The 15,316-nt window shown below is 44.0% G+C and overlaps 1 long non-coding RNA gene across 1 annotated transcript; it reads right to left on the reverse strand.

Moving 5' to 3' along the window:
• Positions 1-13,999: 13,999 nt before the first annotated feature.
• LOC135254268 (uncharacterized) lies at positions 14,000-14,641 on the reverse strand. Its single transcript, XR_010329798.1, has 2 exons — positions 14,359-14,641; positions 14,000-14,163 (listed from the first exon to the last, which is right to left on the reverse strand). It is a non-coding gene; the product is annotated as an uncharacterized LOC135254268 (long non-coding RNA).
• Between the last annotated feature and the right edge of the window lie 675 nt (positions 14,642-15,316).

Consider the following 15,316-nt stretch of genomic DNA (forward strand, 5'->3'; position numbering starts at 1 on the left):
TCTTCAAAGGGTTAATCCAGGTCCAGGGTTGGACATGGGGCTGTTCCATGTGCCACAGGTTGGTAGGCAGCATAGCATAGTGGTCAGTTAACTGGGCTTGAAACTCAAATATTATAGGTTGAATTCCCAGGTGGGGCCACGGGCACTGTACCCTTGAACAAGATACTTCACCTGAACCGCTTCAGTAAATATCCAGTTGCATAAATGGGCAGTATGCGAGCTACGTTATTTCCTCTAGATAAGAGCACCAGCTAAATACCTGACCGGGGGGGGAAATCATGGAGCTCATTTTAACGTCATTCTTTGGTCAATCTGATGGTAATACAATACAGGCACTACATTTTCCACAGAAAGAATAGCCACAAACGTGAATACGACACCATAACGGCACGAGACAACGTACTGCAGTTAGCCGGCACGTATAGTGCATTTTTGCAACAAGTGACGGTTCTGACACTTGCTGCACTTTGCTAAAATCGAAAAAAGGACTCGCGGATACGACACGCATAAGAATAAATAAGGATGAGAAAGGGCCATTCGGTTCATCTCGGCTCAATGTTATGACGCATGAAAGAGATAGCATAAGCATGCTTACAGCAAGCGAGCGCACTGTCGTTTTATCCTTTACAACTGAGACACCGATAACAAATCACGACGAGCGCGGCTTCACCTTTAAATATAGCGGAGTGGCCACCGTTGCTATAGTGCCAAGAATAAACCCGGTTTTGGCAGCCGTTGACGGAAAAGGAAGACAATGCCAAATATCATTTCAGTACAATGTCAATGAGAGCAAAGCTCTCAAAGTAGCCCGGCTCCCATCACAATGGAAATGCGGCACAGATGCGCAATCAAAAACCGTTAGAAAATACGGCATTTCCCTGCCCTTGAGGTGGCGTTTTCACCTTTAAAAAAATCGCTATAAATCCTCTCGGCAGCTACCTATGTTTTCACTGCATACACAAATATTTTGTGTCTCCGATCAACTACCTAATAATGTTCCAAAGAAGAGGACTGCATTTGCCGGGTACTTCCACGAGGATTAAAGTAGAGTCTGTCTGTGGGATTCCATTTCCCCATCTTAATTCCGTGATTCATTGATTTGTTCCGATGGGAACTTGATTCCATGTGATAATCGGCTTCTGGCAGTCGGAGAAACAGCTCATCGATCTCTAGGACGAAGGTTCAGAACCCGATTTAAAATAACATCTGGCCAAACGACAGTTAACCAAGGGATGTCCAATCTTATCGGAAAAGGGCCCGTTTGGCTGCAGGTTTTTGTTTTCCCCGCAATTCTGTGACCTCTGATTCTACGCATCGATGTCGTGATTTAAGAACACGATAAATTAATCAGTGGGATGAGTTGTTGTAGTACTGGTCTAAAGCGAAATCCTGCACCCACACCGGCCCTTTTCGAATAAGATTGAACACCCTTGCAGTAAACCAAAAAGATGTTTCAAAGGTCAGGGTGATTAACTAAGAGATGAACAGAAACATGTGACAAGGTCGTGACAGCAGCTCGTTACAACATTACAAAGAATTTCATTTCACGGAAAATGAGCTATTATCATTTTTTTTCCCTTTCAGATAGCAAGGAGCGCTTTTCATCTCCTTGGTATTTAATTTTCAGCAGTCTTGCCATTTCTGGGGCCATTTATTTAACTGACAAAGACCCGCTTGGCCCTGTTGCTGTTGATGTTTCTATGTGTACTAACGGTTGTTATTATACGGTCATAATTATATTCTGTACATGTATCCAGCACCACACCAGGAAGGATCAAATTGGCAGCTAATAATTTTCCACGATTAAAATGTAAACCAAACTGAAACATTAAAAGTGGCCACAATGAACAACTCAGACAATCCCCTTGAACAAAGAGTGGGCAACCTGTCACTGATCACAGTCTCTGTTTGGGGTGTAGACTTGGTCCACTAGAGGCCTAAAACAGATGGTAGAGCTTTTTGATACAGTGTTCAATGATTGGCATGATTTCCATGAGCTGGTCCCATGTTAAGAAATGTTAAGGCTTCTCCACAATGGGGAGTTTTTTTTCTCATCACTGTTTGAGGGTTTTTCACCCCCACTGGGGAGTTGTTGTTGTTTTTTTCAACCTCATATTCTGGCTATTTGTGGGGTTCAGGCCTGGTTGTTGCTTTTTTTCTGTTACTCTGCAACGTGTCCTTGTGACTGTTTTCTGTTTTAAAAAAAATAAAATAAAAAAATAAAAAACCCCTATACTATTAAAATTGATTTGATTTGATTTGATTCCACTGATTTGAGATCAGTGACACACCTGCGATCAACACAAGCCAATGGAACGATGCATAAGTGACGCCACTTTCGGGTCCACACTACAGGAATAAACCATTCAAGATTTACCGTCTGGTCGTATAATTAAAGTTTTTATTTTATTTTATTTTTTCCCAAAGGGCTTGTCCCTTTGGGTTATTTGCAGCATATATCAGGAGATGGGGGTTACATAGATTCAAGGATGTCAGCCGTCATTGTAAGAGGAACACTTCAGTTCACCCTCGACAATGAACAAAATACGTGTAGCGTCGCTCGTGTCAAACATATGGAAATTCACACGGAAATTATTAACATTTCAGTGGATTACAATTTCCTGTAGCGGTTAGGGGGCCCTTGTATCAGCTGTGATGAGTATGTAAGCTAAAAATGAGCTGGGATTTTAGACCCTGTGAGATTCCCCGGTGGAAATAGCCTATTTCAAGAGCAATTGTGAAATGTTAAGGTAAGGCACCGCTTGATGAAACAGCACCACAGGTAGAAAGGTTCATTTTTTTTCAAATCCAGATACTGTCGGAATAAATTTGCTCTCACGGAAATGGAATGTATTGTAGTACATTGCAATATCCAAAAGCAGGCAGTACTATATAAAATTCTTATGTCATCAACAAATCAAGAAAGGTATTTGGATAATATGTTGAATGACATGTTAAACGTGTTGACATGTTTTATTTGTTTATTGAATATATTTAATTTCTGTCAGGGAGGATTTGGCTGACCACCTAATTTCTAATTTTGGTGTTCTCTTCCCTTGAGGAGCTCATTCCTTCAGGTGTTCCTGCGAGCCTGATTTTTCGGGAGACGTCGGATGCGTTCTACCAGGCGGCGGCGCGTCTGGCGGAGAGTCTGATGGGAAAGGACAGTCCCCGTCTGAGGGCGCAAGGGCTTGTGGGTAAAGGCAAACACACCTGCGGGGTCTGCGCGCGTGTGCGCGGGAGAGAAAAACAGAGGCTGAACAGCGCGGTGCCCTATTGGAGGAGACTTCGCCTGTCGCTGCGGGAAGCGCACAAGCCTGCGAGAAACACACGGTGGTTATTTTTAGGGGGTGAGGTGGGGGCGCGGGGGGACGGAGGGGGCCAAGACCGGGAGGAGTGAGAACTCCCAGTCCGTGGTTTTTATTGACCAGTGCCATTAGTGTTTCGCCGGGGTCTGAAGGGTGAGACTAAGAAAATCAATAGTCCCCGCATTATTAGGCTGAACTAAAAAGTTACATACAATTTAGCCAGTCGACATTAATGCTGCCGCTTGTTAACCACTCACAGGGTGCTGGGGGGGTGGGGGGTGGGGGGGGGGGGGAGTCAGCCAAGCCTGATCTGTGCAGCCTGTGGTGACGAAGGCCCAGGGGTGAGGCAGACGGTGCGGAGTCTCTTCGCCTTCCACGCCACCCAACCAAGTACAGATCAACCCAATTTCCCCCCCCCCCCCAAAAAAAGAAAACATGTCACCACATAATGACACACTGCCATCTTCCCCAGTTCCTCTCTCTGGTGTATTCACACTGGGGAGTCAGGCAGACTATGTACTGCAGGTTTTCACTCCAACCCTGACAAAGTGCACCTCATTCAACAGCTAGAACAGGGCTGCCCAACCCTGTTCCTGGAGGTCTACTGCCATGTAGGTTTTCACTTCAACCCTAACAAAGCACACCTCATTCAACAGCTAGAGATCTTGTTAGTTAATTAGTGCTAATTAGTGGAATAAGGTATGCTAAAATAGGATGCAGCTGAAAACATACTGGACGGTAGATCTCCAGGAACTGGGCTGGGCAGCTCGAACATACTGCACGGGGTGTTCGCGGAAGCAATGCAGGAAACTTGCAGGTCGATGTGGAATAAACTGCAAGTTAATCTTTAAGGAATGAGAAAACGTTTCTTTAAAATGGCATAATTCTTATCTGCTAAAAGGGCACGTTGTGTGCGCGCGTGAGCGTAGCATTGACCGACTCGACGGGACGCTGGCTATTTGCAGCGAATCGACGTTCCGGTGAGTCCTCAGGTGTTTGTTTTTTGGAAACGCAAGAGTGTGATGTTGTGCCAAACCACAAAAGTCTGCCTTACCTCCTCGAGCATCAAGTCCCCCCCAAACTTTGTTGGTGTCTAACTGGCAGATATCGACCAGGCTTCCTGCCTTTGAAGGTCAACCCTCCGACTTATCTCATTTTACCGGGCTTTGCACAAAGACGAAACTCACAAGGGCATTGCTGTTAGAACACCCTCCCCCGTCACAATGTCTCTTCAAGTCCACAATACCCTTGGTAGAGTGTAAAGGAGGTGGAAAAAAAACTTTTTTTTGTTGTACCAAGGTAAAGTTTCTTTGGAAATGTACAGCAAACTCTTTGGAGTTACATCTCCCTCTTTTAATCCCCCTTGTGGGGTGGAAGGGTACACCCCCAAAATGCTCTACCTAGCAGCTGCTGTGTGCTTCCATAGGCCACAACACAACCTGGCCAAATCCATCAGGTACCCCGTTCCAATTCATCGGTGTGGACATATATTGCACGTGCAGAGTTTTGATTGACAAAGGCCGGTTACCGTTTGAAGAGCAGGTTTTTGGAATTATTTTTGTTTCAAAATTCTGCGTCAGAAGTCAGTGTTCTGACTTGCGATTGTTACATCAGCATTAGAGTGTTCAGCTAAGAACATTCTAATTGCATATTTGTGATCTTACACCGTTAAGGGTTTAAGCAGCGGGAAGGAAACTTCAGTTATTTCACAAATAAACACTGTGGTTTGAAAGGTACAAACAGGCAGCGTTCGCTGTTACCCGCAAAAATGACTACAAACAAATTAATCAGAAAGTAATATCCTCCACAGACTGGGCAATTCATTTTCTGTCCCCTACAGGGCATATGGGTCTCTGGTCTTAATCCCAAGAACCATGCATTGCACAATGCTGAAACAACAGACTGCAAGGAACATTCAATAAAAATAAAATGAATAATATTTTTGAAAATATTTTCACTGCAGCGTGTTTTTGTCACCTAGGACACTTGTATTATGTCAAAAATTATTTTAACTGCCAGGTCTGAGGTGGATGTGGCAACCTTTCTTTTTGAATATTGTATATTACTCTATTGCGCTCAGACATCTTGCAAAATCATTACAAAATCACTCAGGAAATATTTGTACACAGTAAACATTCAGTGTTACTTTGGCCCTAATAGAGTAGATTTTACTTTACCAGAGTACAATTGATCCCTCTATTCAACTCTCCCGTTACTGAGTCTGTGATAGCCACTGTGAGGCCCTGTGTATGCAGCGTGCGGACAAGCAAAGAGAAATAAACTCACTGGAAGGAAGTGAAGCAGCGTGCTGTCTTGGGGGGGGGGGGGTTGACCAAACGCATTAAACCGCCTTGGGACGGCTTTTGCATTTTACTGGCCCAGAGCTTGAGGGCATGTCACATGACCAGTCCCCGTGGAGACGGGGGGAGTGAACTCGGGGAAGCGCCGCTGCCCTCCTGCCCCCCCCTGGCCCGTCCCGGGCGTGACGGAAAGCCGATTATTCGCCAAAATCACCCGTTTCTGCCCCGTCTCTCGCCATTGGCTGGATCTGTGAGGGGGTTTTACAATCTAGCCGGTGGAGAGATTAATGACAAAGGAGGCCACACTTTTCTTTTTTTTTTTTTTTTTGTTGCCCTCTTCTGCAACCTCTCTTAATTAACACAGCCTCCCGGAGACGTATCACAATTGGCCGGCTGCACGCGTGTAACTTCGTTATTGTCATCTTATCGTTAGCTGGGGAAGCAGAGTGCGGCTACTGGCCCGTAGGAGTGCATTAATCAGCCTACTGGAGATCCCCCTAAAGAGAGCGCAGAGCCCTTTCCCCAGCACCAAGGGCAGGTGCCTGGGGACCCGGATTCCACAGGTACAGTACCACAGGTACGTCTGCAGCTGCATCAGGTTGGGCATTAATATTCTATTCTATTCTAGGCAGTCTGTTTCCGACACCAGACTTTTCAGATAAAGGAGGAGGTCAATTTTCCTAGCGACCATCTCTTACCCCTGTGGAACTGGGGGGGGGGGGGGGGGAGGCACCATGCATTAAATGGCTTAGCATGACAGTACATGGTCACCTCCTTGCATTTTGAGATGTTGCTAAACTTGTTGCTATCAAGACTTGCTTGCTTTTGTTTCCCAGTTAGGATTTTGGACTTTGAAATCTGTCTTTCAAGGTTTCAGCTTGTTAGGTACATAGATATATAACTACACTGTCAATAACCAGACATTTTGAAGAATGGTTTGAAAATGGGAATGATTAACTGTTACCAGGATTAACTGGACCATGTAAAATTGTTAGGACCACTGTAAAATTATATATTTCGGGTTGTCATTTTGAAATTAAGATAATTAAGATGGATGTCTACATTACCAGAGGTGTTATATCAACATCATGTTAGAATTCAGGATTTTTACATTGCTGACGAGGTTGTCTTGAGACCACAGAATAACCTCCACAATCATGTAGACCTTGAAAACATACGTTTTTCCTTGACGTTTCCATGCTCATCCAGCAAAAAGATCAGTTTATGCTTTTGGGAGAGTTGTCAGTTGCCCTGAAATTTTTTTCTGTGCATAATAAATATGATCAGAGTACCAGGCATCAAAGTTTTACATCCAATATTTTTTTAGTGAGGTTTTCTAAAAGAAGTTTATAGCTGGAGCTGTACATAAATTCACGCTTGTGGAAATCATGTTTGATTTTTTGCCATAATAACAAACAAAAAAATAACTCCAGATTCCTGCACATACATTTTAGTACGCCATACGCCGTACTGTATGCCATATTATCATCTCGAAGGCAACAATGACCTGCTGGTATAATTTATGCTCGTGTCTCGAATCTGATATTTCCGCGGGGTGGGAACTAAAGCGAATTAAAACGTCGGCTAAATGTAAACGTCTCTCACGTCACTTTGGCAGACGTCAGCAGAGGCCCTGGATTTAGACGGAGTGGGATGTCGGATGATTCTCATGGGCAGTAGAAACCCGCTCTCCGTTCGCAGGTGTGAAAACCCAAAAGCCCTGTGACGGAAAGAGCGCGGAGAAAGAAAGGAACTGCTCGCGATCTAAAGCTCGTGATCTTATGCTCTTACATTTTCACCTTTAGTACGAGCCCAAGTCTGCTGTTCAACTCAGACTTCTTTTTGCATCTCGGTCTCCTTCTGTTTCTTTTTGGATGGTTTGAGTGCAGTCTTTTTAGAATCGGTTTAGTTATTCTCGTCTGCTGCACCGAGCAGCTACTTTCGCCTAAATTCAAAAGGCACAGAACCTCAACATTTTTGAGAATAAATGTTGACAAGAACAGATAAGACCTATGCCATGTATTATCTATCATTAATACCAAATATTTTATTTATTTAAATTATATATCATTAAACAATTATATTTCGTGATGTATAAAAATGTGATGTATAGAAATGTCCACAGTGAAACTGTGCCAATTGTTGGGTGGATTTATCAAAAATGGGCAAAAAAAGTCCATCTTCCAAAAGCAAAATACACAGATGTCCGCAGTTCAGATTAAGTTTGAAAACCAGTAATCAGTAATAGGTAATCTGACCGGTCAACTGGAATTGAACACTTCCACCACAAGAGGGAGTCTGAGCACCAATAGATGAGCAAGCTGAATGGCTTCAATATCACCACTTCATGTTTTTATGTATACACAGCAGAATATCGCACGGTTTGTAGTAGGTAGGGGGTTTGTAGCATTGAGTGTAATTACCTAATTTTATCATCAGGATATTGAAATCCCTGATGTGTGTGTGGAAATCATACAGAACATCATTGTCCTGTATAGTCTGTAGGTGGGTTTCAGGCTAATTAATTGAAAACATGCCTACATAATACATCTACAATGGGCATTTGGCAGGTATATTACAGTTTGGGTCCTACACACAGCCTGTATGATGGTATTGTCTTTCCCCTTACAATCACCATTCTGAATTTTTTTTTTGTTGTCTCAAATGGACTTTGATCTTCTAGCTGAGCATGTTTCCATCACTACAAAATCCGCAGTGAAAGTTTTACCTGCCACAAATCGTGAAGTATGAACTTTATTCTGTTGGAACCCGATTCTTACCTCACGTTACAGTTTTTGGTAAGATCCACATAACGGCCCTGCTTGCAGAAGGTATGCAAGGCCTCTTTAGTCATTCTCAGGGATTGCCACTAGAGGGTGCTGTTGCTCCATTATTGGCACTATACCTCGGACGAGTGGTCGGTCATTCAGAAAAATTTCCCCCATGCCTTACAACAGAGAGTTCGTTATTCTCATTTTTGTTTAAAAAAAAAATAGATACATTGTATTGTGTTGATAGTACTGTGTTTAACGATCTCTGTCGGTCTATAGTGACACAGAATACGGACCGGCAAAGCTACTGTCAAGAGAGTGCTGGTTGTACTTGAATGATAAAATAGATAAATCTGACACAGGGGTTTTTTTCAATGAACATTCTATTTATTATATTGATAGACAGTGCCACCTGAACAGTTACATGAGTAAATGAGTGAAAAATGATGTTTCACTTAATTTGGTCATAGTAAGTTTGCTACTGTTTGAAATTGTATATTTAAACCAGTTTTTCTGTGGCAATTACATTACATTACATTATATTCATTTGGCAGACGCTTTTATCCAAAGCGGCGTACAAAAAAGTGCATTTCATGGTCGTAGACAACTGCTAAACACGGGTTCAGTAAGGTACAATTACTTATTTTGTACAGCTATTTCTAGCCGAGAACAGTGAACACTATTCTGGCCTAACATCTGCAAAGCCAACTAGGCAGAAGAATAAGATACAGAATGAGCAGTTCTCAGATTAACTCCTTTGACAAGGTGCTTCTTGGATTCACAATCACAATTCATATCAGTAATTTGCCAGAGAGAGCGAGCGAGCAACAATGCCTTATTCAAACAGATGACCATTTAGAGTTCTGCTGCAATGTTGTGAACAGCAGCGCTGAATGACAAATATCCAAGAATGAATAATACAAGATACTAAGTCATGGTTGTGAAAAAAACATTCCTATTACCACGGCACAGAACATACTGTCCTCCCGGCTCATTACAAAGGCAGATTCGCTCACTGTCTTCCGGTCTCTGATTGATTTTCAGCCATCTATAATGAAGGCAAGAGTCACATGACGTGCAATTCGCACCCCCAGACTCCCCGACCCGGGCACGGCCACGAACTGGCAAATCGCCGAGGGTAACATTCGGAAGCCGTGAAATTTCATAACGAGGTGGGGGGTTTTGCTCAAAACCCGATCTGCGCTTTCTAAGAGCATTTTCCAATTGGATATTGTATACAAAATTTTTTAAAAAGTATTTAAAGGTACATTCTTGTCAAGGGTGCGGGGACAAAAATCTGAAGATAGAAAGCAGGACCCAAAACTCTCTGCAACAGCTACACCCCGTTATTAGGGGTGGTCCATGACCCCTTCATTATAAACATTTAAAACATGGAAACGAACTCACGAACCGGCTGACGCCCCTTGGCGGCCCAAAACTGTTTTCGTCTGTTTTCTTGTCTTCGACATTTTCTAACGAAGAGGAGGCACAGGAGTAGAGTGTTACGGATTCCTCCTTTCTTGTTTTGCAAATGGACATTGAGCCAAGTGCAAGACAAGAGGCCACATCAGCTTTGCTTCTGGGTTGTTTTTTTTTTTGGACATATTTTCCCCTTATGAACCTTCATGAACCTTCCTCCTTTATCAGCTTTTTTGGGGGGCGACGTAGCTCAGGAGGTAAGAGCGGTCGTCTGGCAGTCGGAGGGTTGCCGGTTCGATCCCCCGCCCTGGGTGTGTCGAAGTGTCCCTGAGCAAGACACCCAACCCCTAATGGCTCCCAACGAGCTGATTGGTACCTTGCGTGGCAGCCTTTCACTGTTGGTGTGAGTGCGTGTGTGTGTGTGTGTGTGTGTGTGAATGGGTGAATGAGAGGCATCAATTGTAAAGCACTTTGGATAAATGCAGTCCATTTACCATGTTTGTCTAACTTCCACGCACACACACGGTAGCTTATAAATAGCGTTTGTGCGTCTCGCTTTTACCGAAGCGGCGTGAATTCACCTGCCTCGCTCGCCCGAGGGGGGGGGCCACAACGGGTCACGTTCAATTCCGGATTTGGACACGTAGCTTTTTTCTCTCATAACAATTTTATCAACCTCCGCGGTGCAACTGCTCCACATCAATTACTGCGCACGGAATATTAAATTCAGATTTAATAACCGGAGGGGCTTACAATGAGGTGGGGGGGGGGGGGGGGGGATGTGGAATGCGTGTGTGAAACAGGCACCAGTGGTTTGCCCCGCAGAACACTGCAGATCCATATTTTATGAGCATCTTCCGCCTGTCGAGCGGCTCTGGCCATGACTCCCGTATAATAATTGACAGAAGAGCAACTCCTGAAGGTGCGGACCGTTACGCATTAACACGCACCCGTACAATCGAGGTCTCAACTCCGCAATCGACACACCGCGAACGTGTGGTCCGTGTGGTACAGTCAGTGTGTGGAATAGCCTGCCAGGTCACGTAAGTAGAGGCAGAGACTCCGGGGATTTTTCAAGACTCGGCTTGATAGGGTGTTAGATACTATGGGGGCGACGTAGCTCAGGAGGTAAGAGCGGTTGTCTGGCATGTCGGAGGGTTGCCGGTTCGATCCCCCGCCCTGGGCGTGTTGGAGCAAGACACCCAACCCCTAATTGCTCCCAACGAGCCTTGGCATTGCAGCCTTTCACCATTGGTGTGTGTGTGTGTGTGTGTGTGAATGGGTGAATGAGAGGCATTAATTGTAAAGTGCTTTGGATAAAAGCGCTATATAAATGCAGTCCATTTACCATTTAGGTACTGTCTAGTCTGTAGGTAATCAGAGCACTAATTTAGTTATGAAAAAGGGCAAGCATTGTTGGGCTGAATGGCCTGTTCTCGTCATTATATTATGTTATGTGAAATGTATTAGTTAAAGCACTTTTAGCTGCATGTTTTGTATGAAATGTGCTATACAAATAAAGATTACAATTATTATTATTATTATTATTATTATTATTATTATTATTGTATAAGTGTCAGAGACAAGCAGATGCATCATATACAATGAAACCCTTCAAAGCAGCCATAGACAATGTCACAGCATAGACAGTTTTACTAGTAGTCACCCAAGCATCTTTCAGCTGAGAATATGCTAATCTGTAATTAAGCACACACATTGTGTGTGACAAGGTTTTTGCGTGCTGAAAAATAATAATGTCCATTATCCCCAGGTACAAGTTTTTTTGGTGTACCTACATTAATTTATTTATTTATTATTTGTTTTGCTGTGGGCGTCACCGTTGGTGAATGTTAGCCAGGCAGGCGTGAATGCTCACTATCGATCTTTTTGCACTTAATGAGGGGTCTGTTGCCTGAGGGTGTAACTTTAGTTTGAATATCAGGGGGGTTGAAACTGCACCCCCCCCTGATGACCCCCATGAACACAAACAACCAACACCACACACACACACACACCCCCACCCCCTCCCCTGAAGAGATTTTTTTTTTTTTTTTAAGAACTGCTGTGAAATGATCATTTCTAATGAAATCCGAGGGGGATATTGAACATTATTCATGCGGCTTTGTTATACAAATAAAAATTCATCATCATCATCATCATCATCATGCTATGTCATTGGAGAGGTTATTTGGCCTGTATTGTAATATTGAGGTGGGGGGGTTGTGACCCCCCCCCATTGCCCCCATTGCCCCCATTGCCCCCATAAACGATGCCCTTGCTGCTGCCAGGTCGACCTGCTAAGTGTCCAGGTGGACCTGGAAGGCCGGAGAGCAGGTGTCTGTGTCGGAGTGGGACCTCCCTCAGGTGACTGCTTGCGTGAGAAGCCGGTCGGCGGGCCTGGACAGGGGCCAGCGGCAGCAACACTTCAGTTCACCTCTCAAACAAAAACGCTGGTTTTTTTTTACCCCCTTCCGACAGGACATGGGACCTTCTTATGAGATGCCGCTTTAGTGCTGAGCCCCCACCCCCCACCGCCCACGCCCACCCCCCACCCCACCGCCCACCACCCACCCCCACCCCACCGCCCACCCACCCCACCCCCCCCCCCCCCCCCCCCTCGGGAAATGACAGTCATCAGTAGGTGCACCTCTACATTTTTTTGTCTCTGTAAAACTCCCCATGGGCAGCAGGTCTCATTTGCTCTGACCTGTCTCCCACAGCCATCGTTAGACCCGTCAGGTCCTCCCCCCCGTATGACTGACAGTTACAGTGTAAAGCTGCCAGCGGGGGCTCCAGCCCAGGTAATTGACTATAGATCGAAAAAAGCCTCAACAGTGCAGCCCGAGATTTTTTTTTTTTTTTTTTTAGTTCTGTCAGAGGACAACCTGTACCTTGCTGTGCCACTGTCTGAACACACAGTACTCAGGGGAAATAGCATGGCCTTCGTTCCCAAGGGCCCAGATGTGGTATGTGTGCAATGGAGGAGGCAGCAGAATCAGCCAGTCTAGGCTCATTTAGAGACTATGCAGCCCTGATTGAGCATTAAAGACCTCCTCATATCAGAGCCTGATTCAACCTTTTTTTTAAAAATAAATTTGGCAGGCAACGCGAGGCTGAGCATATCCAATTCCCTTTGCAAATCGGAACGTCCAATCGTCAGCAACCGCAGCCGCGTGCATGCTGTGAGTAACGACCCACTAGGAGATTCGGCGGAGTGTCGACGTCCACGTTTCGCCTCCAAAATACGTGGCGTCGCCAGCTGCTTCCTTGCACACTGCAGACTACAGTTAAGATCGAAGACCTTTCATATGCATCTCTGACTGCAATTTACTCGATTGGCCAGCAGGGGTCGCTAGACAGTGATGAGCACGGAACTCCGTCACACTGAACTCTGCCATTCCCTGGGCGACGCAAAGGCAGTTGTACGTCATCCTATGAAGCTACTAGCCACAGTCGGCAGAAGTTCGGATCTGATCTGACGCTGTGAGACCTATTTTTTTTACAGTCTCTGTGTGAGACACATCCATGCCTTAACCAATGTGTAATTCACTGTTAACTAAATTCAACCAACCAACCAACGTTCTACTAACAGAACTGAACCTGAAAAAAATTACTTTCTTAATCCCTTTCATTAATTAACAAAAAATAAAACTGTCCCGATTCTCCTCCTGGGAAATAGATGAATTAACTTCTTTCATCTTTCAAAAGTGTTTTCCAGGTAACTTTTACATTTCATTCTAGGACTTAATTTTGTTTCTTTGTAGCCCTCCTTCTTCAAAACCTTCCGAATGTTTGTAATGGTGTGATACATAGAATTGCATACAGTGTTATGAATGCAATCTGGAAAAATGATTGTATAACAACATAAAAAATAATAACCTTCCTTGATATTTACTCTATATATCACTAAATACTCTGAAGCCCTTTTCAAACTGAACGGTTTTATTTTACGTACAGTCATAAAATAACCCTGCCTTAAAGTTTTCACAACAATGAATTTTGTGTCACCTGCCCTATTTAGATACAAACGTTCTTATCGGGCTTATTCATGTGAATAAAAAATAAAAAAAGGGGGGGGAGGGAGAACTGACAAGCCAACACTGACTCAGCTCACCACATGACTTTCCTCAGAAGTCAGCTCTTGCTCAGCTACTTTTGGTATGCTACCCTGAGACCAATTTCAAATTAACTCAGAAACGACTCTGTGATTCCTGATTTCATTTAGATGGAGAGCCTCCCGTGTGGTACATCCATCAAATGCGTTTACAAAGTCCAGATATACAGTATATCATGCATCTGGTTCGAGTCAGGTAACTCTGTAGCGTCCTCAGAGAAGTGCAGTAGGTTTGTTTGTCCTGAACTAACCTGCAAAAAAAAACCGTGTTCGTTTTCCCCAAGAAATAATTCCATTTTGTCGTTAATCGGAGATTACAGGATTGTACGTGAGATGCAATTTAAACTAGAAGGACTTTAATTTCCCAGTTTGGTCCCTCGTTTCGAGACCACGTTTTTAGCCGCGTGTTAAAACTTCTATATGAAATAGCGCTTCCCTTTGCTCACCTGCTCATTGCACCCAAAGTCTCTAAGGCCGGTATTTACTCCGTTCAATCCATACCGCTCCTGCTCTCCCGGAGAAATCAAACAGTAGTTTTCTCTCCCGGTATTTTCAGCGCCTCGAGCACCTTAACAGAGTCAATTTCGATTGAGACCTAAATTTCGGCAGAGTGATTACATCATCGATCCGCTCTTCCTACATCAAAGATGGCCGCGGTCGTTACTTCGAAAGCTTGGATTCAAAATGGTGCTTGTTTAATCATCTGAATTGGTCTCCGGTTTTAATCCGCAGTGGAGTACAAATTTGAAGAACGTAGTGTACAATCGAGGTGTCCTGTTTAATTTGTTTCCGTCCATAGCTATCTTTTTAATTCTCGCTCTGTGTAAAAATAAATAAATAAATAAAAAATACGTCACTTTCCTAAAATATGCACGGATAACTAATCTTTTTTGAGAAGGATTAAATTAAGTGTTCGTGTTTTATTAATCTCACATTAGCATAAACATTTCCAGGTACTATGCAGCCCATCCTGCTAATCAACATAATTAGATTTGGCTTCAGTAGGCTTGGCCCGGGTAGATAAGTACCAAGCGCAACCGTTCACAGTTAATGCTGAATATCAATTGATTTAGGAATCCCACAAACACTCCGTTCGTATGAAGCACGGGAGCCCTTGAATAATGTGGTAGGCGCTGATTAGCATGGAGTAATAAATAAATGTCCATTCTGCTGCAAGTCGCGCGTGTTTTATTTTTTTATTTTTTCTCAGGAATCCGTCCTCCGGGGCTCCATGGTAACAAGGTTCATGCGAAAGTGTGGTAAATGTGGTGGGTAAGGTATGAATGGCCATGCACGGTGCGTATGTGGAGTATCTGACCTGTGTGCATGTGTCAGTCATATATGGAAATGAAAACTGTTTTTTGATCGTGTGGACATAAAGCAACACGTGCAGGCAGGATGGCT

Source organism: Anguilla rostrata, chromosome 4, assembly GCF_018555375.3.
Source record: "Anguilla rostrata isolate EN2019 chromosome 4, ASM1855537v3, whole genome shotgun sequence".
In the NCBI taxonomy this organism is placed as follows: domain Eukaryota; kingdom Metazoa; phylum Chordata; class Actinopteri; order Anguilliformes; family Anguillidae; genus Anguilla; species Anguilla rostrata.